The sequence below is a fragment of the Chinchilla lanigera genome, unplaced genomic scaffold (assembly GCF_000276665.1).
Source record: "Chinchilla lanigera isolate Chin_1 unplaced genomic scaffold, ChiLan1.0 scaffold00096, whole genome shotgun sequence".
Taxonomy (NCBI): Eukaryota; Metazoa; Chordata; class Mammalia; order Rodentia; family Chinchillidae; genus Chinchilla; species Chinchilla lanigera.
In genome coordinates, this window is record NW_004955497.1 from 2635039 (window position 1) to 2660922 (window position 25884).

The 25884-nt window shown below is 42.4% G+C and overlaps 1 long non-coding RNA gene across 1 annotated transcript; it reads right to left on the reverse strand.

The window, feature by feature from the left end:
• Positions 1–19750: 19750 nt before the first annotated feature.
• On the reverse strand, positions 19751–25109 carry LOC106146831. The gene is made up of 3 exons (XR_001231432.1): positions 24993–25109; positions 23164–23242; positions 19751–19995 (listed from the first exon to the last, which is right to left on the reverse strand). It is a non-coding gene; the product is annotated as an uncharacterized LOC106146831 (long non-coding RNA).
• Between the last annotated feature and the right edge of the window lie 775 nt (positions 25110–25884).

Sequence of the window (25884 nt, forward strand, 5' to 3'; positions counted from 1 at the left end):
CAGTGCCTCACACATAACACCGTGCCCGATGCAGTGACTTATTTTTTTATTCTTGAAGAAGGTACACATCAGATCTAGTTATTCTGTGAACAAGGACAATGATGTACCCGAGTCCACATACCCATCCCTCAGTCCTGTGACTGTCTGTCAAGGGGCCTCTCCCTTCCCTCCTCTTCTGTTCCCCTCCCCTCCCCTCCCCTTCCCTCCCTTCCCTTTCCTTCCTTTTCCTTCCCCTCCCCCCTCCTCTGTTTGTTTGTTTGTTTCTTTGTCTTTCTTTTTTAAAGGCTCAGTTATAGGAAGCGTCTTTTACACATTAGAAAGTTTTATCTCAGAAATACACGCAGTGGAACTGTTTGAGAGAGGAATGTGCTCTTCTTTTATCTGAAGAATCCATGTGGGAGGAATACACTGTATTCACTGGTACTGTGTATAATTTCATTACTGCTCTTGGATTCTCTAAAACCTCATTCTTTTTATTCTTTCAGTACCGAGGATTGAATCCAGGGCCTTTGCACTGAGCTGCATACCAGCCCTGTTTATTATTTTTTTTTTTTTAAATTTTCAGACGGGGTCTTGCATCACTGAGCTTTTCAGGGTGGGCTTCACTTTGCAGTCCTCCCACCTCAGCCGCCCGGAGTGCTGAGATTGCAGGAGCGCACCACGGCGCCCTGTGTGAAGGCTGTTCTCGTGCCCTCTGCTGCTCTGCCCACGGTGTCCTGCAGCTGCCGAGGATCACGGTTCTGGTTCTGGGCCGCTCTCCTCAGTGGCTGCTCTTGGACCCATGTCTTGAAAGCTGTGAGGTTGTAGAGCCCCAAGAGAACTCTTTCTTTTTAGAAGAAGCTCACTTTGACACACATTTCTGTGCGATTTCTGTAAGAAGTATAATATACGTGTGTGCGTTTCCCCGTGTCTTGGGTGGTTGCCGGCAGTTGTCCTGGAGGTATTGTGATGTGTCCTGATGGTGCTTGGAGGGTCCCCTCCCCGCGAGGCACCAGGACCACACAGGAGAGGAGATTACTCGCCGCCTGCCGGATTCCTCCGCTGCCCTCTGTGAACACTCCACAGGTCCCCTTTCATCCTGGGGATATCTTCTTTCTGTGTGTGAGCTGGCACTACTCCCGACCCGGGCTGCTGCGATAACCCCGGCTTCGTGTCTCTGCTTGTGGGAGTTGGCTTTCTTCTCAGTTCTCCTCAGCAAGGCTCAAAACTCTTCCAGGAGAAAATACTAACTGTTCAATTAATTACCACACATTTTCCTGCTCATTGATAAAAGGGGCAAGAATCACCTCTTTCCCCGCTAAACAACTATGAGAAACCCAGAAGAAAGTATTTCTCTCTCTTTCTCTCCTATTTACATCCGAAGTCTTCGATTACCAAAGAAATACTAAGTTGAAATTACTTTTACTTGGACTGAGTGGTACAGAAATTACTAAAAGTCTAAATAAATATGATTACTTCGTTCCTGAACATTGCAACATTTTTTTCAATTCTCTGAATATGATACTTTCATAATTACAGAAAGGATAATTCAGATAGTATTAAAATTTCTGTGCTCATGCACTCCAAAGTGATTTTATTTGAGAATCAGCCGGTTAAATTCGTTGCTCCTCTGAATCCCGACGTTGCCCTGATGCTCTTCTGGGCTCCTTGGTTTCCTTCTCCTGCCTCCGCTGTCGTCTCTCCCTTTAGCTGTCTTCATCTGCCTCATCCACTCCTGGGGCCTCCTAAGGGATCACATACAGCTGGCCTGCGCTGGCCCACTGCTAATTCACTGATCGGCAGCACAGTTAGAAATCCAAGAATCTTCTGGCATCCAAATTTGCAGGTAGACATTTTCAAGAACTTGAACTCTAAGACCAATGGAAAATACAATAAGTTTCTTAAAAACAGTGTTAATTCTCATGGACCACAATTTGGGCATTTCCTATATTCACTCAACAAATTCATTCAACAAACATCCGAGTAGAAAGTTGGCCCCAAAGGTGTTTGGGGAGGGGTGGCGCAGTGGGGATTGCTTCATCCTGAAGGAGAGTGCATCGCAAAGGGAGGCAGTGAACAGCCTTCTTGCTGTGGTCCCAAGCCAGGTGCCAGGAGAGGAGGCAACAGCCGCCCCCCAGTCTGAGAGGGCTTTGGGGGTACCCATGAGGACAGGGCCACAGAGCTGAGAGCTGAAGGGGTTCCCGCAGCTCATGGCTCAGGCTGGGGGTGGAGGGGATGGAGGAGGGGAGCAAGGCAGGACTTGAGGGTAGAGGGGGTGTGGTCCATCCAGGACCCGAAGCCAGCACTGGGAGAAGTGTGCTCAGAGCTGAGTGGAGTCCTAGCAAAGAGATTTTTGTTTGTTTGATTGTTGGTGCTGGGGGTGGAATGCAGGCTCTTGCACATCCTAATCACTCCTCTACCCTTGAGCTACATCCCAACCCCACAGAAAAGCTATTTTTAAAAATTAGTGTGCGCATTCATCTTGGAGAACTGGTACACGTACATATCTCCTCTTGATCGTTTTTTACTCCCCTCCCCGCCCTCCCTGCTCCATCTCCCTGTCTCATCTGCTCGGAGTCCAGCTTCCTGTTTCCCTTCTTCTCTCTGAGTACAACAGATCTTGTCAACGGCAGCTAAATTTTAAAAGTGATGAAATAGGGTACTTTCGGTGTGTAAACACAAATTAGAGCAGCACCTCCAGTGCAGAGCGTGGAACTTGGATGTATGAAACATCTGGTAGAATCTTTCAACAAAAACTTGTGAGATAGTATTTTTGGGTGTTTGAAATCCCCAGCATTAGATCTCCATTTTCAGAAACAAAGATTATTTTCCCCCTGCATCTGTGTCAATCTATTTTCTGTTTCTAAAACACAGCGCCCAAGACTGTGTGCTCTGTAAAGTAATAAACTTACTTCCTGCAGCCTGGAGGCTGGGTTGTCCATGGCACACGGGTTGTGTCTGGTAAGATCCTTCTTGTTGACGCGGATTCTCCAGAGATCCAGCGTGGCACAGGGCAACACATGACAAGAGGGACAAATACAGCAGACGAAGCCAAAGTGGCAGACCCACTCTTGGGAATAACCCATGAACCCATTCACCTGTTAGCCCCTTAACAACTCAAGAGTCAGTTTCCCGGGGCTGGGGATTTAGCTCAGTGGCAAAAGCGCCTGCCTGGCAAGCGCAAGGTTGTGAGTTCGGTTCAATACCGGAGAAAAACCAAAGAAAAAAAAAAAAAAAAAAAGAGTCAGTTTCCCCTTAGAAAGTGTCACCTGGTCTCATATCTTAATACCTCCAATGGGATTACATTTCAACCTGAGTTTTGGTGAGGACATTCAAACCACAGCAGTGTGCCAGGAATCAGAGCCACATGCAGGGATCCGAAGTCTGCTGGTGTCCAGCCGCACCAATGGAGAAGCCTGTGGAGCCCTGGCCTTGTTCACCAGCTCTGTGGTGTGTGTGACATCAGGTGTGTGAAGTGTCAGCACAGGACAGCACAGGAGGAGGAAGACATGGACATAGAGGCCAGGGGAGAAGGAAGAAAAGCCACTGGGACCAAATAAAAAGTCAGACATAAATTTTTTACTGCTGAATAGCAGACCTGAACAGCAGTTTTCTATGTGAATAGTATGATGGGGAGTTGAACGTTAAGGGATGTGCTGAAATGTGTTTGGATGGCACGTCCAGATGTTCTGGAGCGCAGAACCATCAGCCTCAATTACCTGGGTAACTGAGTTTCCACAATTCTCCTCCACATTTTTTGGGAAAAAACTGTTTGCAGAGTTCAGTTTGTATCACCTTGCCATATCATTTACAGTACTGAACACTATTCATTTAGCTGGTAAAAGGTCCATGTGATGCTTTCTTTCTCTAAAAACTTTTGGAAGCCACACTTGACAGCCAAGATGTGGATAGTGAGAGAAGACACACACAGTTGTGTGATAAACACTAGGTTCATGGAGAGTGTGGATGAAGTATTGAAATCCATGCAGGCCATGGGGAATTTCAGAAGGTTAGGTTACCAAAGTTTTATGTTTAGAGAGGTTGTGGTTGAAACAATCTGCATCTGCCCCACAGCCTGGGGAGGGCACCCAGAAGAAATGGCTTTCAGGACCTTGTTGGAGGACCTGGTGTTTTGGAGGGCCCTGGAGTTTCCAGCGGGAGAGCTTTCCTGTACAGTGGCATCCCTCTGCTTGCTTGAGAGCCTTGCAGGTGTTCTGGGGCCGCAGTCTCTCCTGCCTCCTATATCTGGGTAATAGCTTCCTTTGGAGAAGCTGATGTAAAATGCTGTACTGTATTTTCTTCAAAGAACACATCTACGCAAAGCACACACCCCACTGTGTATCTCTAATAAAACAGACCCAATATATAAATAATTTAAGGAGAGACATGGAGGAGAGACGGACATTGTGTTTCTAATTTGGGGGTTCATCAGTGGATGGTGACTTTGTGAAGGCAGAACCTCTCCTTGTTTCACGTGTTGTATCTGGCACACAGTAGACACTCAGCGAATGTTTATTACATGTAGTGAACTCAATAAAAAGATATGCACTGAATACCTCCTATGTGTCAGGACCAAGTCTGGGTGCTGGAGGCATATTAGTAAGCCAAACATGAATGTACCCTTCTCCTCAGAAGGTTGGGAAAAGACAGTAAACAAGATTGACGAGTCAAGACTGTAATACTTTGGGTAGTGGTAAGTACTAAGAAAGAATGCCAGACAGGAGGAAGAAGTAGAAAGCTTTAGGTGGGGTAGGAGAGCATGGTTAGAGTGTTAGCTACTGCTGCTGTGTGGACATTTGTGTTTATCCCAGACTCGTAGGTAAAATACAGCCCCCAAGGTGGTGGGGTGAGGAGGCGGCACCTGGCAGCTGATTGGCTCATGAGGGTGCTGCCCTTAGGAGTAAGTTTAGGACCTTGTTAAAGAGGCCCAAGTGAGTTTGCTCACCCCTTCTGCCATATAAACGTGGCTAGAAGTTAACATCTATGAAGCAGGCACAGGATCTGCTGCCACTTTGAGTTTGGAATTCTCAGAGTTTAGAACTGTGAGTAAAACATTTCTACTATTTATAAATTACCAGTGTAAGGTATTTTGTGATTGCTTTCTATGTGGACTAATACAGGTGGTATAATCAGAAAAAATTCAACGGAGAAGGTGGTATTCAAGGAGAGACCTGAAGGAAGTCAAGACAGCCATTGGCTACGGCAGAACTGGATGGATGTGTGGGAGGGAACCGAAGGCTGCTGCTGACAACCTGGTGATGGCGCTGAAGCGGGGACAGAGATCCTGGATAGCGCCAGAGAAGGCCCCAGGCCTCCGAGAGGAAGGGAGCTGTACTTGCCGGGTGACATGCAGAACAAATCCTAAGCCTTTAAGCATGTTGGTTCCTACAGATGAGCTCAACTGTAGAAATGAATCCCCTTTGACTTGGCCTGGAGCCTTGGATGTGTTTCGGATCCCTTGGGGTGGCTTCAGATAACCGGGGAAGGCCTGCTGAGAGAAGCAAGAGTCACGCCTGGAGAAGTGATGTCAACTGCAAAGCTATTGTCAAGATGCTCATACTTCCCAAGCTGATGCAGTGGTAGATTAGTTTACAAACTGAATTTGTTTCATGATTTTGAGGAAGGTGGCCGTGTTTGTGTTTGAGTGGGAATGGTGGCTGTGGTGGTGTTTATTCCCTGGTGCAGAGTTTGCAAACAGAAGCAAACTTTCGCCAGACACCTTCCTTTGCAAATTGAATTGTCTGCAAGTGGAAGTGTTCATGAACAGGGTATTACTATATGTAAATTTTATGTCCTTCCAATCAAAATACCAACAGCATTCTTCACAGAAATAGGAAAAAAAAATCCTAAAATTTGTGTGGAACATGAAGACACCTAGAATAGCCAATCCTGAGGAACAAGGCTGAAGCAGGAGGCATCATAATTCTAGATTTCAGTTTATATTACAATGCTACAGTGATTAAAAAAAAAACAAAACAGCACCACCCCGGACCCAAATGCAGATATGCTGTTGAGTAGAGTGGAATAGATGATGCAGAAATAACCCTAGGCACATTCAGCCATCTAACCTTCAACTATTGGCAAAACCCCACACTGGAGAAGAGATAGACTCTTTCACAAGTAGTTCTGGGAAAACTGCTTAGCCATGTACAGAAGAATGAATCTAGAACTGTATTTCTCTGTCTCTACTAAAATCGAATCAAAGACGTCCATGTAAGAACAGAAAACGTGAGCCTGTCAAAGATAAAGTACATAAAACTGTTGAAGGCGTAGTCATTGGTAAGGACTTTCTAAACAAGAAAAGTTCATTGGGGAGATTGGCCTGTAGTTGTATTTATTAAGTCCTTGTCTTATTTTGGTGCCACAGTACTGCTCGCTTTCAGGAATGATTTTAGTAGTACTGCTTTTGTTCAACCTCATGGAAGAGTTTGAGGAGTGTGGGTGCTGTCTCTTCCATGAAGTTCTGGTAGAATTCTGTGGTAAATCTACTAGATCCTGGGCTTTTCTTAGTTGGTAGGGTTTTATTATTATTCTATTTCATTGCCTGCTGTTGATCTTTCTAAGGACAGAAGGGAGCCCTGGGACCTGAACCCTTTTCAGATGGTAGAAAAAAGCAGCCTCTGTGTGACTATGAGCAGCAAGTCGTTTTTCAAGCAGATTTGTGGTTTGAAGCTGACAAGTTATTTAATACCTTCATCTGGGCGGGCAACACTCTCCCTCCCCTGCAGGTTGCCATGCCTACCAAAATTTCCCTATTAGCTCACAATATCCAGGCCTGCAGCAGCAAGACCAATATTCAATCAATCAAGCAAGTGTTGATTCCCTGTTGGGTGGTGGAGGTGGAGCCTCTCCCCATAAAACAAGACCACAGCCCCAAATTCAGCAGGGACCCAGCTTTGCCCCCACCCACTCTCCTGGCGTGGCTTTGTTCTGCTTCCTCTTACAATACCTGCAATAAAGTTACTTTCACTTAGCACTGGTTTTCTGATTCTTCTTTCTCTTTCTATACCAGGGAGAGAAAGAAAACAGTCCTGGCAAGGATGAGTCTGGGGACCCTAGAACCCAGACCCACAGACATAACAGTCTATTTAGTGATTTTTGTCTTCTTGGTTCAATTTTGGTAACTCCTATGTGTCTGGGAATTTTTCCATTTCTTCTAGGAGAATAAGGTTTTAAAATACAGCCGTACCTAGGTGGATGAATGCCTTTGTTTGTGAACAATCTGGTTCGTAAACAAAAGCACTGAGCAAAATTTTCTTTTTATTTGCAAACTCTACATCCGGTGGCAAACATGACCGCAGCCATCTTTCATGCACAAACACAGTCACGGCAGTCTTCCCCAGAACTGTGGGACAGATTAAGTTCAGGAACTGGGGAACCACCATAGTTTCTTATAATCTTCTTCATTTTGTTCATGTCTATTGTGATTTTACCTTTTCTAAGGTATATTCCTAAGAGCATTGCACAGTATCTGTGATCTGCAGCTTTCAAGATCTTTGACTGAGACATGGTACTCTGGTGTGTGTTCAAATAAACTTGAATTTGATATGAGTTCTCCTGAAAAGGTATAAGAAAAGAGCGCTAGCCCCAAATATTTACATACCGAGTGAAGGTTTGGCTGGCTCTGATAAATGGAGATTTCTAGCTACCTGTTCTACTAAACATTGATTTCAGAAGTATCTATTGATTACTTGCAATGTGCAGATATCTGTTTGGATACTGGTGTGCAAGAAAGTTAATTACATGACTTTACATACATTTCTTAACAATTCCTTTTACCTGTGTGCATCCCCACCTCGCTGAAAGAACAATGCTGTGATCATTTCCTTCTCATTCATTAATTCAGAGGTTTTCAAATTTCTTTGGTTCAAAGCACCCTTACTGGTTTCATAGCAGGCCGCTCAGCTAAAAGAAGTATTTATCACTTTTGTTTAAACATTTAGGTCTGAACTTACTAAGTATTTATGCCCTAAAACTTAGTAGCTATTTTCAAGAGCACCAGTAGGTAGTTGTTAATTGGGCACATGCACCTGCTGAGCACTGAACAACTGCTCCAGCCTCGGGATCTTCGCACCAGCGTGCCAATTTACACTCTATGTTGATGTCCACATGGTGCTTGCCATTTGAAAGTCGCAGTAGTTGATATAGAACTTTGCTAAAGTATGACATTATCGGAAGAAATGTGGTGTGATACAGTGCTGAGACTCGGAACTCATTTAAATTCCTCGTTTGTGCAGCTTTCAGTCAGAACCGCACCATTGTTCATTATCCCCGAGAGCTTAAAACGCCCTGTGGAGACCCTTTCTGCAGCTTCTGGGTACACAGTGTGGGAACCCTGTCCGTGAACTCACCTTGCCTGCATTAACCGAACACTTTTTATGCACCAGTCAATGGAACAACTTCTGAACCAATAAAAGTACCATCACAGCCTGTTTTCTGTTGTTATAATTGATAACCACAGACTGGGAACTTTATAATAAAATCTATTTCTGAACAGTTCTGGAAGCTGGGAAGCCCAAGGTCTAGGGGCTGCATGGGGTGAAAGTTTTTTCACTGGTGCAGACTCTGGGTCGATCCCCAAGGGGGTGTTGGCCATCACACAGGAAGAAAGAATAAGTGTGCAGAGATAACAGGATTTTATAACAGAGCCATGTCCTAGATAACATAGTCATGGATTAATTCACGAGGAGATTAGCTCAGTAATGAGCACAATGCCCTTACATATGACTTTGGGGGTTAAGTGGCCAACACAGGAATACTGGGAGACAAACAAACCATGACCAGTATCAAAGGGGCACTTCTGACGAAGGACATAGTTTCTGAGGGACAGCTAAGAAGCCTCACTACCTTCCCCCAGACCGACCCACAGAACACCGCGATGGTAGAAGTCTTACGTCTGTGCTGTCCTGTGACACAGCCAGCAGCCCCATGTGGCCCCTGAACAATTGAAATGTAGCTACTGAGGCGAAGAAAATAAAGGCTTCATTTTATTTACTTTGAATTAATTTAAATTTGAATAGCTACCCGTAGCTATTGGCTAAGACATCGGACAGGTCAGTGAAACTTTCCTAGGCCCTTAATAGCTTCTTGGTGTGACATAAGTAAAATATTCCCTACCAGGGATATTCTATTAACAGTAAGAATCCTATAAAGCTATTACAGGAGGAACCAATCCTACCTTTATTCACCAGCAGGACTCAGAATGCCGCTATCAGTGTTGGCCTTGGGGTCACCAGATTGCTAGAAAATATAGCTTAATGTTTACTGAATTTAGGAAGTCACAGCCGGAGCACCTGTCCCAAGCGCAAAGAAGATCCCATCCTTTGCCTCTTCTGGGATGTTTCCACAAAATGGATTTTTTAACTTGAGCATTCACTAGGTTTACGGTAAAACTTAGAGATGTCGATCTTGGCATTTTTACTGAATTACTGATGGTTATTGTCATGTGAGGACATTCTCTTTTAAATCTGGAATCTAATTTTGTATTGCACTTGCAAAATTATTATGAGATTTGCAACTTTTTAATTTTCTTCTTTGGTGGGATTGTTAGACCCACTAGTATTACATTTGGGTTTCAGTGTGGCTTGCTTCTTGTCCTTTACGGACCTGACTTCTCCCTTGGCTCTTCCTCCTCAGCCTCTGTAGCCATGGTCCTACGCCTCAGCAGCTCCTTTCTGAAGCTGAAAAACGTCTCGTGAAAACCCCCAGCAGCTGAAAGCAAGATAGCTGTACTGTTTCTCATGTGTGTATGGGTTCCCTGGGCTCAGCTATACTGTTCTGCTGATGCTCTTGGCCCAGGTAGGGAGTTCTGCTGGGAGCTCTCTTGGCTTCATCATTCTCTGAGATTCTCCAATGAGCTCTCAGCCAGGGTTTCAGGAGTCCACACAAATTTCTTATCCAGTAGCTAAGTTCTAAGTGTACAAAAGCAGAAGCCCCAAGTTCTTAAAATTTAGGCCCAGGACTACTACAGTCACCTCTGGCACATTCCTTTGGTCAAAGGCATTGAAGGTTAGCGCAGGTCCAAGGCAATGGAACATAGATTCTATCTCCCGATGGGAAAGCGACCAAGAATCGCAACCGATTCAACCTGCCACAATGGCTAAGTCAGTTTTATTTCACTTATTTATTTCTTTTCTGTTCATCGACCTTTGGAGGCTTGGTAGGTTCTATTGTAGGGAGGTGAATTGAACGTTAATTTAGAGGTGAATAAAGCATTGTATCTCCACAGACCCTCTGAGAGAGAAAAGAAACAGGCAGCCAGTTGCAGTATAATTAGTATCACAGTAACAATCAGAACTTGACGTTTCTGGCAGAGGTAAGTTGCATTCTGGTTGTGCACTTTCTCCCACACCTCACGTGGAGCTTTCTTTCCTAATGGAAAACAGTGTCCTAACACATCAGTAAAGACTGCTGCTTCATTGCAAGTAACAGAAAACCTGAAGAGTGATTCAATAAAATGAAGGCTTTTCTTACAAAATAAGAGCAGGTCCGCTATCATATTTTCTTGCAGCAATTACACAGTTGTCCCCTGGAGAGAAAGCTCGTTCACCGGTGTCATGGGTGTGTTCTCTACTTATAATCCCCACTGTTCCGTCCAGATTCTGACTTCCCCACCTGAAAGTCTGTTTTCAGAACACGTCCTCAAGGCACACATTTTGTGACCCTGTCTCCATCATGAGATATTTGCGATAGTAAATACATTTCTTCTCAGCACAGTTTGTCTCACATCCCAGTAACCGTGGTTGTAGCCTCAAAAACATTATGCATCCTGCTTTCACTCATGGTTCTCTATCATGTGAGTCAATTCTCAATGTTCAGAAATTGGTTCATTTTTCTCCAATATCTTTGTGCAATCTGGTTTCATCTTTGTTTTCTAAAAATGCTCCCTCATTTTGATTGCATTTAGGCTGTGTGTGTGTGCATGTGCATGCATGTATGGATGTGTGTGCTTGTGTGTGTGTGTTTCACTGGGGACTGAACCTAGAGCCTTTGCACTGAGCTACATCCCCAGCAGTTTTTCTTTATTTTTATATTTTGAAACAGGGTCTTGCTAAGTCACTAAGCTGCCCAGACTGGACTTGAACTTGGGATCCTCCTTCTTCAGCATCTGAGAGTGCTGGGATTACAGGTGCATGCCAGCTGTCTGTAGGCTTTGACAGTTTTACGTTACCATGTAGACTTCCCTTGCATGCCTCGCCTTCCCCCCAACAAATCTAAGCTGAATCTTCCAAAACTACCCCCGAGCCTCACCAACCGCATGAGCCCATGCCCACCTGCTCTCTGATGCCAGTGCTGCCCTCTGCCACCCTGCCTGCACAGAATCAGCATTTCTGGAATCACGTTTAAACACTGTAAGGAGTTCTAGAGCCCTCTCTTTTTGGCATGATACTCATTTTTCTACTAGGTAATAAAGAATGACAAAGAGGGGCAGTATTACCTGCTAGGGACAGGCATTCCCTATTCCTTATAAGATAGAATGATCTGTGGCATAAATATTACTGCATAATGCCTGTCCTTCACTCATGAAGGCAGTGCGGCAGGCAAAGGTTTTGAGCTCTGTTATCGCAATGACACCACAAAGGTGCCAGTGGGTGGCCCGAATCTCAAATTCTTGCTCTTCCCTTGACACCACACACCCTGCTTTTAGATATAGAGATTTGCTAATATGGTCTTCAGATAAAACAAGATAGAGAATTACCTGTCTTTCCCTTTTAATCCTTGACAAATCCTCTGCACTCAGAATCACAAGTAAGTGCGTTGATTCCCCTGTCTGTTTTTTGCCTTTGTTATTTTAAGAACCTTTTCTTATCGTCTTAGAATCCTGAGCAAGCTCCGCCTTTATTTCATTTGTGGCATTCCTGACTGCTCCTTGAATGTGGCATTTTGGAGTCTGTGGGTTTTCCTGTATATTCTTTGGATATTTGTTTCTCTTTCTGAAAGACCATCTTCCTTTTTCAAGACTGAAATCTTTTAATGAATGCATTGTATCCCTGTCAACATCCCTTTCTCGTGCCTTGGGAAATCCAATAATATTTTTGATACTAAGAATATTTTACTTTATTTGATTTGATTTGATTTGTTTTGATTTGGTACCAGGAATCAAACTCATGACCACTGGCTTGCCAGGCAAACCCTTATGCCACTGAGCTATATCCCTAGCCACTAAGGATATTTTAAAATAATTATATTAACGTTCATAAAATGACATTAAAAAGCTGTAGGGCCAGGTTTGATTTGTGTCAAGCTGAAACTGGCTGGCAGCGGTTGCTAACTTTTCTTAATGCATTGAATTGTAAATGAGGTGACCAGTTTTGTGAGCTTGTGTCCTTGCTGTTGACTCGTGTTTCTCGTCCTATTGTATAAATGCTCTGAATTTCTGTTCTAACTTCTAGTGCACCATTAAGTGGTAAAGGAGAAAGTTGAAGGAATGACATCCAGGTTGAGCATTTGTTATTCAAAATGTTTGAGACCAGAAGTATTTTGGATTTCAGACTTTTTTTTTTTTTTCTTCAAATTTTGAAATATTTGTGTATGAGATGTCTTGCAGATGGGACTTAGGTCTAAGCATACAATTTGTGTTTCCTCTGTGCTTTACACACATAGGCTAAGGGTAGTCTTACAGAACATTTTAAATCGTTTGTGCATGAAACAAAAGTTTTTCACGTTGAGGCATCAGAGAGGTGTGGTGTGGAATTTTTCACATGTGGTGTCATATTGGTGCTCAAGATGTTTTAGATTTTGAGGTACTTCAGATTTCGGAGTTTTGGATGGGGGACGTTCAACCTATATTTGCAAGTAGGCCAGTTAGTATCATGTGAGTTGATGAAAGAGAAAAGATATGGGAAAATGTTTCAGTTCTCTCTATAATTTGAGCAAGTGGCTGTTAAGAAACTTAATTATTGAGTAACCAAACTCAACAGTTAGTGTAGGTGTCTTGAAATTTTCAGCCCAGGATGCTAAGCAAACAGAGACTTAGAAAAGTTAAAAGGTTGAGAAAGATATGGGAAGGGTTTCAGCTACCCAAGTGGAAATCCTGAAGATAAGGCACTTTGAAGGCATTCAAGGAACCGTGACAATAATACTGCGTTAAAGAAGTACTGCAGCTATTTTAGGTTATACAGAAAATACGTTTTTCTGAAGTTAATTAAGTTATTCCAAAGAGGGGATGGAGTTGAGGGTTCTGAAGTGAATGAGTGGTCCCCGAAGACGTCAGAACCAAGGCGAAGCCCGGAGCCCTGGGGACGCATGAGGACATAAGCACGGCACCTTTCTTACCCACTCTACATCAGAGACTACTCACCTGTGAAAGGTGATGAGTGCCTCAGGAATATCAACAGAGTTGAGAATATTGAGGCCCAAACTCAGCTCCTGACTCGCAGGAGCATTGAGTCAATGTCTGGCATCATTTAGCATCCTTCTATCACTGGGTCTTTTCTCAGACACTGTCTCACAGGGAATAGCATCCAGAATTTGCAGATGAAGACCCTCACAGAGAGAGTAAAGGACTTCTCTGAGGCCACAGGCAAGCTATAAATGGACAATGTGGAGATCTGAGTGGAGACCTGGCTGAGGCTGCAGCTCACTGGCTTATTTGAGTTGAGCTTCTAGAAAAAAACGCTTGGACAGTCATAAAGGGCAATCCTAACTTTCTAACTAAAAATTGCTTTTTATTTGACTGCGATTGATTAGGAAAGGTCTTTTCCAAAAAGGCTCAAACACTGAAGATTTACCCAAAGCCTGCTGAAAGGGAAGCTTATGAGTTGAGCCTCATGAGAGAAGGAAGTGCAGCGCTTGCAGCAGTGGAGTTCAATGCTGGGCGTGTGCTGGGAAGAGAGAAGAGAGCTGGGTGCAGCAGCTCTCCTTAAGGCGACAGCAAAGTCGCACAGGTGCTAACGGAGATTGAGGGCTCCCCTCTGTGTTCAAGGAGCCCCAACATCCAGTTTTACCTTTGTGCGCTTCCTGTAGAAGTCATCAAGACAGAGCGGGTGGCGGTGCCTGAAAGTCAGAGTCAGAATCTCCTGTCACCTGAAATGGTTCAGTGGTAAATTACGTTAAAAAGTTGCTCCTGCTTACAGCATTTCTGAAAGCAGGAATTCTTCACCAACACGGGTTAGCAGAGGTCACTATAACTTGGATGAGGAAACAAACTTTGTGATACAGTTGGGTTGCTCAGTTGATCTCTAAGATTTCTTTTCATAAAGTGAGTCACATGGGTTTGTATAATATGATTCAAAGTTTATTGGAGAATCAATCTACCTCAAGTCCTGAAACACCCAACCTTCTAAAATAAATTATAGGGAAAGAAGAATGACAGACTCTCAGAGTCACAAGTGATCTAAAATATCTTTAGGTTCAACTCTTATTAATTTGTCTCGATGTCTCTCCAAAGCCTCATGCAGTCATGGGGGGTGGGCTTTTTGGAGGAGGCTGAATTTAGAGTTCATGATTGATTCATGGTCCAATGTTGGGATTAAGTGGGTAAGTGCTACACCCTCTCTAGGGTGGGTAGCCTGCATACAGCATAAGGGACAGAAAGACTGTTGTCTCTTGCTTGCTTGCTTATTAATTTTGCTGTTTTCTGCCACCATGAACTGTTGCCCCTCTGCCATGCCATGTCTTGCAGCCAGACAACTGTGGATTGAAATCCATACAAGCTGTGAACTAAATAAACCTTTTCTCCCTTGACTTGATGTTGGGTATTGTGACTCAGCAACAAAAATAGCAACTGAGACAACTCTATACATATGTTTCTCCCTATTTCTCCCTTACCTCAGCTCAAGCATCTCACATGATAGAAAACTTAGTATTTCACTTAGGAAAATTGCACTTTCAGACAACTTTATGGCTAGACAACTGCTTTCTTAATTAAGCAAACTCTGTTTTCATTAACTTCCATCTTTCCACCTTATTTTCATCCCCTGAAACCACATTTAAGGGAAGGAGGGATGGAACCAAAGCAAATGATACAACCACAGTCTGTGGATACTTGACTGATCACAAAGAAGGCTAAAGTGTCTGTAACCACCGGGACCTTCAACAAGAATCGACAGCCAAGACGTGGCCAAGGACACACCACGGTCCTGAGAAGCATGTTCTGGAGGGAGCACATTCTGTGCTCTGCAGCACTTCTCATTCCCAGGATCTCTTTCATATTGGGCCACGATATGCACCTTAAAAGCACTCTTTCTGTTGATGATCCTTATTCTTTTAAAACCTCTGGCTTTTCAGGCCCTTAAAAGAAGTAGTCACTGGGCCTTTTCCAAGTTTTTGACATTCTTCTTTCGGACCTGAAAACTGTTTTGCAATGTGGTCTGTACTGGTAAGAAGAAGGATAGGAAGGAAGAAGAGAGCAGAAAGGATGAAGGAGGAGAGAGGAAGGAGAAAGGATGAAACAGGAAGTAGGAGGGAGGAAGCAGGAGGTGTTGTTTCCTGACAGGAAAGTGGTAAATTCTTCATAACTCCTGACTGTTGCCTCCTTTCTTAAAAATTAAATCATCCACATTATTTGTTTGTGGATTTGTTTAAAATATGTCCTCGCAGGGCGTGGTGGTGCACACATCTGTAATCCCAGCACTCGGGAGGCTGAGGCACGAGGATCATTGTGAGCTTGAGGCCAGCCTGAACTGCATAGTGAGACCCTGTCTCAAAAAGACAAAAAAAATGTCCTCAGCTGAACCTCAAACATGTCAGCCTCTCGAGCTTGTGCTTGCAAATTGCTCATCTTTTGACATTATAATGTTTCTCCCTTTCCACTCCTTCTCTTGCTTATGTTTTCTATATATATTCAAAATTACAAAATCTTAGAGTCCTACGGCAATGAATCAGGTGGGGAACGGCACAAAGACAAGGTTTGTCCACAATGAATCCCATTAGACTCCTCAGAGCTTGCTCTTGAATAATTAGAATGAAGAAATGAATCCAGGAACCGTATACTTTCCTTTCTTGACCCTGAACATTCAGTGGTCAAGCAAGACCAGCGCAGGTGTTGGAAATGAGATATTTAACCTATTCCAGCAGAAAATAACTCAACTTACAAGAAAATGTTCTTCTCCACTCTGGGTTGCCGGCTCCCACAGCACTGCTTCCCTCAGAGTTTCCAACCCAGGGAAGCATTCCAGACACTTATGGCAAAAGGCATGAAACTGTCAAAAGTGCTTAATGCCATGTGCAAGACACTGAGCAGACGGTAAAGAAGGAAAGAGACCTAGGCTCCTGCTCTGCCCGCACCTTCTGCCCCGTAGGGACAATGTGATGGGGAAAGTCTCCCAAGCCTAGCAGGGAGCCAGGGGGACTGATGGAGACTGTCCAGTCTGCACCTGGCTCGCACAGATAGTTCTCATGTCTTCCTGTGGAGCATGGCTGCCTGACCATGAGCCCTACTTGGCACTTTCGGTGTTTGTTCATATATGATGAGCAGCTGGTTCCCAAAAGCTGTTGACAGACTCAGAAGATGGAAGCAATTTCATTTTGCTTGCCCTGTTTTCAGCCCTCACATTATTTGTCCAGAGTACTTACTGTATGCTGTGAGCTCTGTAAAAAGAATTAAAATAATTTTTTTTTGAGATAGGATCTTGTTATGTAGTCCAGCCTGGCCTGGAACTCATTATGTAGCCCAGGCTGGCCTCAAACTCACAGGGACCCTCCTGCTTCAGCCTCTGGAGTGCTGGGATTGCAGGCATGTGCCACCACACCCGGGGGAACTTTCAACAGTAAATTTCTGCTACATAACAACAGCTGGCTGGATGGAGTCCAGCTCTGGTGCTGTGAACATCTCCTCTCATGCCAAGCATTTTTATCCAGTGGGACACAATGCAAAACTGACTTCACATCCCAGATACCTTTCCTGCCCAAGCAAATGTGGATTCAGTACTCTTATCTCTCATGCGATGAAATGTGCTTCTCCTGGTAATGTGTGTGTATGTTTACACTGTACAAAAGCAAGAAATCAGCGAGAAATCAAGACAACTTGTAGAGACCAGCTGCCTCCGCTGGTCACGATGTTTATTCACTCATCTTCACTCACTCTGGGTTATTGAGACTCGCTGTGTAAACACAACCCTCATCTCAAATGAAAAACAGCCTCTTCGTCCTCACTGTGGGGCAACAGGGCTGGTAGCTCCTCAGCAGATGCTCAGGAATGCGGATGGCTTTTCAGTCTCTGTCCTGCAGCAATCAACACAGAGTGAAATGAAGAAACTGTAGTATGTTTATAACTAAGAGCTCAGAAAAGGGAAGTAATTGGAATATACGTTTTGTATTTCATTAGGCAATGCGGATATCAAGGTACTTGTCCTTTTGCTAAATATAAAATATTTCAAGAGTAACTTCTCCTTTCTTCTTCCAGCCAGGGACTAACTAGGCCCTACCCTGCTTAGGTTCTGAGATCAGACGAGATCGGGTGCATTCAGGGTGGTATGGCTGTAGACTCTCCTTTCTTCTTAAATGAAAATGGTTTTTCTCTGAATAGACAAGAAAGGAAATTCACTGGCTTCAGGTGATGTGAGGTGAGGACATGACGGGACGTATCTTATTTAAAAGGCTAAGAATATGAGTAACAAAAGCAAGTCAAGAGCCCAGGTTGTGGTTGGCACCACTGTTATCTAGTGAAGGACACCAGGAAATTGGGTGGATTGAAAAAAATGCATTCTTATATTTCTTTCAGGATTGCTGGATGTTCTGCGTAGTTTCTGCCTCTTTCTACTTTTTAAGAGAATCTCCTTTTTGTTCTTACAGGTGGGGGTCAATACATAAGGAATTTCCTGTGAGCAAGTGCAGAGATTCTTCAAGTTACAGTTATCATGGTAATTGCTAGCACCATGTTAAGGATATTCCTTCCCAGATACTTTGTATTAAAACAGACTCAATAATTACCCTTTAAAATTGTGACCTTGCATCGCTGTCCCTCCTGAAATATGAGGTCAACGGAGTCAAAGAGCTCCAACTGAAGTCTTTAGTGACTATATTGGAAATAAAACATAACAAAAAGAAAAACAACAGTCACTATAAACTAACTCATCCTCGTAGAAGAAAACTTTAGCGTCTTGCATTAGTTTTATAATGTAGCACAAGGTAAATTTCAGGGGTAAAAATCCAGTTTTACCCACAGGGCTGGTTAAGACCTGACCTATGTATGAGGCTGAAGGAGGAGTCTGACTCACTCAGCCATTTCCCTACTCTAATGTAGCAATCCTTGATTAGTCATTGGCTGTGTACATACACACACATCCCTATTATTTCTCTGCTCCTTGTGCATTTGTGGCATGAGAATGATATTTGGAAGTTACACCATTTGAGATAGTAATTAATTCAGTATCTGAAAACGTTTCTCATGAATGTTTTTCTGTGAAACTTCTTTAATGAGGGAAATCAATTGCTGTTTGTAAAAATGTTGAATTCATTTAGATACATTTCCCACTGGCAAAGTTTACCTCTGACACTAGAAAACCTACTAAAGTTCCAAGCGTTACAAGGATGGCAACATTACGTATTCAATCCTATTCAATTGGTATTATATTTACATAGAGAAGCTAATTATACAGGGGTTGAGTTTTTATCTTTCCTATCTCAGAGATTCCTTGGAAACAAATTTAGTCATATCTAATCTCAGCACATGGAATCATTCAAAATACATGGGAATCATTCAAAATTCCCAAGTAATGAGGCATATTGAGGTAGGGGTGGCACTAGCTTGCCACTTTGAATAGATGAGCGATGTTAGGGACCTTGTTATATGATTTATTTTCAGTCGCCTGCTTTGGAGCATTCCTGGGAAAATGGAGTCAGTCTTTCAGGACAGCATGCAATTTCCCTCCATGTACCTCGTCTCACTGAGCTCACATGAGCAGAAACCTCACTCGTCATTTTTGTCAAGAGCATGTATTGAGAGCCCTTCCCAGTCCTCATCTCGGCCCAGGAAGTTTATATGTGTAATCCCATGGAAAGTTATTGGAATTCGAGCAAGTTAACTCCAATCTAGCACTTCCAGGGCAACCCATGGTGAGAATAAAGACACTAAGGCATATTTGTAGTTATGGAGCATCAAGGGGTCCTAAGTCCCGCCATCATGACGGCCATTGGGAACAAAGGCCTCAAACCAAGGCTGAACCTGGGTTTTACTAATTCCTCAAGAAGGGCGTGGCTTGAGGATGAGTGACTGTGAAAATGGCAGGAAGTAGGTGAGTGGCGTGACCTGGGCTAGGCGGGAGGCCTGAAATCACCTCTGCAATATGCAGAGAGAAGGATCTGCAGAAAGAGTAATCTGCCAGACACAATTGAGATCGTATTTAATGTTTTGAGGTCTGTGCTTCGGCTCTGACGTGTAATCTTTCAAGCCCCAGGAGGTCACAGCCTCTATCTCAGTGCTCATCCCAGCTAGCAGTGTGCAGCACTGACTCTTCATCAGGCCTCCTCCAGGCTCACACAAGGGAACAACGCATGGGGATCCAGGGAAACACACCTGCCATCTTCCAAGACTACCATCAGCACCTCGGCTGGACTGATATGCACGGCTTAAAGCCAACTGAAGGGAGAAGGAAAAGTCCTAGCCAGCTTTGTACATATCTATACATGGAAATAGGGCCAGGCTCAGCCAAAATGGAGACAATTTCTCCTCTTTCAGGGAGAGTCACCCAGGTGGTCCTCCGGAAGCATGATTTAGTATTGCAACCTCAGAGCTGGGGGAAGTATTAAATTTGGGAAAACTCAATCAGATCAAGGTGTAGATTTGCTGAACAGTAAACACTTAAAAAGAATACATACTTGCCTCTGGTAGTGCAGAAGATTAGTTGAAGGAGGTCAGCTGTAACTAAGGAGCTGGGATGAAAGGGTCAGTTTGTAAGGATCGCTCAGTGATCTACTGTCTTTATTATGAAGACGGCTTAGCATGTGGATATGTGATCCTAATAAAATCATAGTAGGTGTGTTCGTTTCCCTGTCCGGTGTTGTAGTAATCGTCAGTAGAAGACATCCGTGTTTGCTTGCAGGGTAACTCTTCCCCTGAAAGGTGATTTCTTATACCTAGGAGATTATAGTTAGAAAAAATATGAATAGATAAATCTTTGGAAATTCCATGTTTTATTTTGAGCATAGAGAAAATTTGTTACTTTATTGATAATCTGCTCTTGATATTTAAAGTATATGTACTACTTAAGAGAATTTATCATATACGATTATTTCCATTATCTTATGTTTAAAACATAAAATATGTGATCAAGTAATTGATTTTAGACTTGAAACATTGAAATGTATAAAAGAACTTGGTTAAGTTTTAAACACTGATTTCAATTATTCTATAAGATTTGTAAGTTGACCTTAAAGCTCATGGAAAATTGGGATTTTGCTTTGTAATTTTAATAATGTGAATATTAGTTTAAACAAATCTTGTAGTTACAAATCAGTGTCTGATCACAAAGGCTCCCATTTAACATTGGGACCCTGCTAGTGAAACTTTTGTAGATGCAGCAATGGAGCCCTGTCTGTCCGGAAACCTCCCCTACTTCTCCTGGCCCTGGCCTGCCACCACCACACACCTGCACCAGGCGACTTTCCCACACACCTGCACCAGGAAACTCCTGTCTTCCCTCTGGTCACCACTCATCTGCTACACGTCTCTGAGCTGCTTGTTGTATATTATGACACTTCCATTTTTATGCCTATCACTCATGCTATTCAGGAATTTCTTAAGGATTTATCACTCTTGCTGTTCCCATTAGCTACCAGAGTTCATATTTGTTCTCAGCATTGTGGAAGCCTTGGTAAAGTGTTACAGGAGATTCTCTGAGTGTCTTTGATGTTGCCCTATACCTCAAGAAGTTTTGCATTTTGCCTTGGGTGCTAAGTTTGGCCCATGTGAATGCTACAAGCCTATGCTATTCCCTGGGGATTTTGATTATAGAGTTCAGGTTAGATCTCAGAAGTCAGCATGTCTAAGAAATCTCCAGAGGATTCTAATGTGCAACCAGGTTTGGCAACTGTCAGATTAGAAAGAGATGATGAGAACTGGGAAAACCAGTGAGAAAGCACTGAAGGTAAATTCTTGCTCACAGTACAGGTAGTGGCTATAGCACCGAGATAGTGATGGTCTACACTGCAGACAAATCCTGTGCATGTCCAACTTCACTTAGGGGGCATTTCTCATCACTGCAGGACTCTAGAGGTGCCGGGGTTCAAGGAAATCCTCAGTTTCTGGGAGTGTAGTGGGAGTGATTGCAGGCCTTTTCCCTTTCTGGTCCAGGGTCTGGAAAATGGCTACAGGCAGCCTGGGTTGGAGCCTTGAAAAGAGCAAACCCTATGAAGAGCTTTGCATAGAAACAGAAGGATCTTTGTTCTAACCTCAGATCTGCGAGATTGTGCTGGGTCCCCTCAGACTCTAAGGGATCCAAATTAGGGGGTGGACAGGTGGAGATTTTCACTGTCCTCAAGAAGATCAGAGACCTCAACAAGGAATGGAAGCTTTTTGCTTCCACTTGTGACTTGAAGGAGAGAATATATCCCTCTTTATCATGTATAAGGATTCTCTTCTGTCTACAAACCATACCCCCAAGCAAATAAATACAAGTCTCTTTTAATACTGAAAGAGGGAGAAGAGCAGACAGATGAAGCATAACATAAACTTACAGCAATAAAAAACAAAATGCTAGGTGATATTCAAATTAAATATTAAATTAAAATCCTTAATTTCCAAAGCTGACACCATGATTTCCCAACTATATAATTAATTCATGAATTAAAAATGAGCTGATCATAGTTGAGAATGAACTTTGAGAACTAGAAGTTCAAGGGGACAAAATATCTCAAAATAGATGATAATTTTAAAGAGATTGATATAATAAGGACAAAACCATTTTGAGAAGTTAAAAAAAATCCACCATTGAGGGTGAAACACTACATCTTGATGGGGGGAGTATTTGCTAACTTGTTTTCCAAAAATAGTGTGAAATGTATGTCTAATTCTTAAAAGGAACTATTATTAAAGTGGAAAATGTATGCTGGAAAGTGCAAATTAATAAAATGAAAAAAATGAAATGATTAGAGACTTGTTCAAATGATAAAATCAAGGAAAATTAAAAGACAGAATAACTTGAAATATTTAGCAGTCATAAAAAAATGTATGATTGAGTACATTAGCCACTACAGCAAATGTGAATGGACCAAATGTACTCATTCACTATCTTTGTTTTGTTACCTTATAACACAAAATTTAGTTGTAAACTGTATAATAATAACACTTCATGCAAATACGGGAAGCTGGAAAATAAGGTTATAACGAAAATTATTAAGAAACACAAAGTAGGATTTAAAGAAGGTAAGAAAATAAATATAAAAAGTAGAAAGTGGGAAAGGTAATATGTTAATATAATGTCAACTAATATCATTATATATTAAAATAATAGCTTTTCCTTGAAAATTAATCATTAGTGAGAACAAGAGGAATGCTGAATAATGATAAATAGAAATCATAACATCAGAAATATAGTTGCTAAACATAGGGCAATGACTATGCAAAGTACTGTGTAGGATAAGAACAGATCTAGGAGACAAATTAGCCCTGGGAAAACTGAATGACAGTCAATGTGTTAGCTGGCTTTCAGTTACTGCGACATGATGCCTGAGACAGTCAACTTAAAAGGAGCATAGTTTATTTTGATCATGGTCTCAGAGATTTCAGCCCACGGTTAACTGGTTTCATTGCTTCTTGGCCTGCAGTGAGATAGAACATCCTGGTGTGAGCACATAGTTGGTCAAAATTCACACTTCTGGACAGATGGGAAGCAGAGAAGAGACTGGCATCCCACAATCCTCTTCAAGGGCAGCCCCCAGTGACCTCACTTCCTCCCACTGGCCCCGCCCCCTAAGGCTTCAGTCACCTCCCAACGGAGGCCATGCTGGTGGCTGAGTCCCTAACACATGGACCTCCAGGGGACATTCATGGTCCCATCCACAACATCAGTAAACAAAGCAATACATAAGCACAGCTGGCTTTCCAGAAGAGAGGACATACAATTTTGGTATGACTTTCACAGAAAAACAAGCTTGGTGTTTAGTCATAAAGAAAAAACAGAGATTTGAAGCCATTTTTAGTCAGTTAGGAGGTCACTACAACATTTTACTACATCAATACTAAGAAACACATTTTTATAAAATCTTTAGACCAGAGACAGTGTAAAAAGAGAAAGCATAAATTACCTAGAAAATAGAAGACAACGTTGTTGGGAATGTGATGGGTCACAGCTGAGCTCCAAGGGACGTGTCACGGCCCAATCTGCTTCATAATTAAGGAGTGACCCAGGAAAATAAAGGAATAAGAAAAAATAAAATAGGCAATCACCCTGAAGAATTAGAAAATGAAAAGAAAAATCAATTTGTGAAACTAAAAAGAGAATAAATAAGGATCAAAGTCAAATCTAATGGTAAAAATACAGTGACAAAAATTTTCAGAAGGGATAATTTAAGCAAAATATGACTCTATGAAGGATTGGTAAAGCAAAACTTAGCATGACCCTGAATCATGGAAAGGAGAAATAAAAAAAGCAAGAAGGGACACACTTGGACAGACCATTCATTATATCTAGCTAGTCTAAAAAAAAATTGAAGAGAGACATTAAAGTGGAGTATATTTCCTGGCTGAAGAGGCAGCAAACACTGACCAAGGGAGGTTATTTAAAATAGACGGGGAGGGGGCTGGGGATTTAGCTCAGCGGCAAAAGCGCCTACCTGACAAGCGCAAGGTCGTGAGTTCGGTTCCCGGTACCGGAGAAAAACCAAAAAACAAAAAAAAAAATAAAATAGACGGGGAGGAATTTTGCTACCAATGACCTTATTGCTTAGACTTTTCTACTTTATAATACCTTATGATGATTCATTTGTTAATGTTATACTTTAATGCATCTGTCAGCCTGAAATCTGAGGAGTCCACATGTAGTAAGTAATGATACCCAGTGGGATGGTAATCAGTGACCTACACATTCAAAGCTCTAGATACAGCCTGGGAAATCTGTGAAGCAAGGTTGTTAATGTCACTCACGATCCATGCTTTAGGAATTTTCTGTTAATACACATTTGCAAATATTGTTATTTTGGGGGAGAAAATTAATATAGGGAGAGATGTGTGAAGCAGAAAGCTATGTATATGGGACTGATACATGGTATTTCTCTGATTTGAAATTATAGGAACAACATATCTTGGAGCTGGATAAACATTTGCAAATGGGTATATGTAGGAAAATGTGTAAATTCAAAGAAGCAGTTGTTGCTCCTTAATATTTATGAACTTTATTCGACACAGATACTTCCTTTTTTTTCTTTTCTTTTTTTTTTTTTTTTTGGTAGTTGGAATTGAGCTCACGACCTTGTGCTTGCCAGGCAGGTGCTGTGCCACTGAGCTACATCCCTGGCCCCCACAGATACTTCTTTACCTAAAATGAAACTTGACCTTTGAAGATACTCAAATGAAAAAGAAGAATGTCTTTGTACAGCTGAAAGATGAAGTTTATGGAAAGAACTGATTAAATTTAATTTCATGCCTTGATATCTTCCTTATACTTCATACAGTTGTCCTCTAAAAGAAAACAAACTAAAAAATACTAAAAGAGCTTGCTGTACACAGGACTGATAACTATATACAATTTTATCTGTTAATTTAAATAAATAAATTTGAAGAATTTTTAGAAAGAAAGAGTAGTGAGCTAGTTCCTTGACGGTATTTGACATCAGTTATCTTATTTGATCTTCTTAAAAACCATAAAGAGTATAAGGTGTAATTTTCTTTATTATGTACATGCTAGAACTAAGATTTAAGTATACCAAGTTGTTAAAGATTAGTGGCCAATGAAAAGAGACGAAAGACTCCTAGACCTACACTCTCATTCTGCCACTCTCCCTTCCTAAAGGTGAAGGGGGGTGGGTTTCATGAGCACTTGGTGTGGAAGTGTTAGCCTTCTTAGGGTGATAGCCATGATAAGAGCGCTTACTGGGACAGATGGCTGGGGAGGGGGAAGGAATTTTATATAGCATACCTGGGAGAAATCCAAGCCGAACAAAGTGAAAGTTGAATGCAAGGACATGTTTCCTTAGTCCTCTGGGCTGTGACCTCCTTTTCCTCAGAATGACATGGAGCTGTTCATCTGAGTCATTCCAAAGTGTCCAGACAAAACACCCACAGTCTCAGCCTGGGGAATAATCTTGCCTCAGGAAAAGGCTGGAACCACAAGCCCATTTCCCCTGATTGTTAGTTTGACATCACAGCAAATACACGATGTTTGTTTTTAAAACACACATGTGCGCGTGCGCACACACACACACATGCGCGTGCACACATGCATGCACACACCTGCTTTGCTGTCTTTCTACGAATAGGAAGTCATTGTATAGCAGGGTGGGTCAGGCTTCGAGTCAGAAATTCAAGTCAATAAACTATGCTGCTGACTTCTCCGTCCTTTGGAGCACTGACTGCCCTTTTCTGCTTTTGTGGCGAAAGGGTGATAGACACAGCTTTCTCAAGTTGTTTTTTTTAAGGAAATCCAACTTCAGTAAAGCAAAATTTTTATATTATTTCCATTTCCTTCCAGAATAATTGTGGCTACAATACAAACACACACACACACAAACACACACACACACACACTCACGCGCGTGCGCTCTTAATTCACCGGGCATTTAAGGATTATCATTAAATTCTTGCTGTCAAATTCCTGACTCTCCTGATTTAAAAATATTTTTAGTTTTGAAATGAACTTTATGTAACACAAAAGTAGTCATTCCAAAGTGCATTGTTTAGTAGTATCACTGATATACACAGTGATATTTATTACAGAATCCACTGATATTCTGTGTATTCGCAGAGGTGTGCAGCTACCAGCTCTTTCTACTGTCAGAATTTTGAACCCCCGTGGAACACCTGTTCCCACT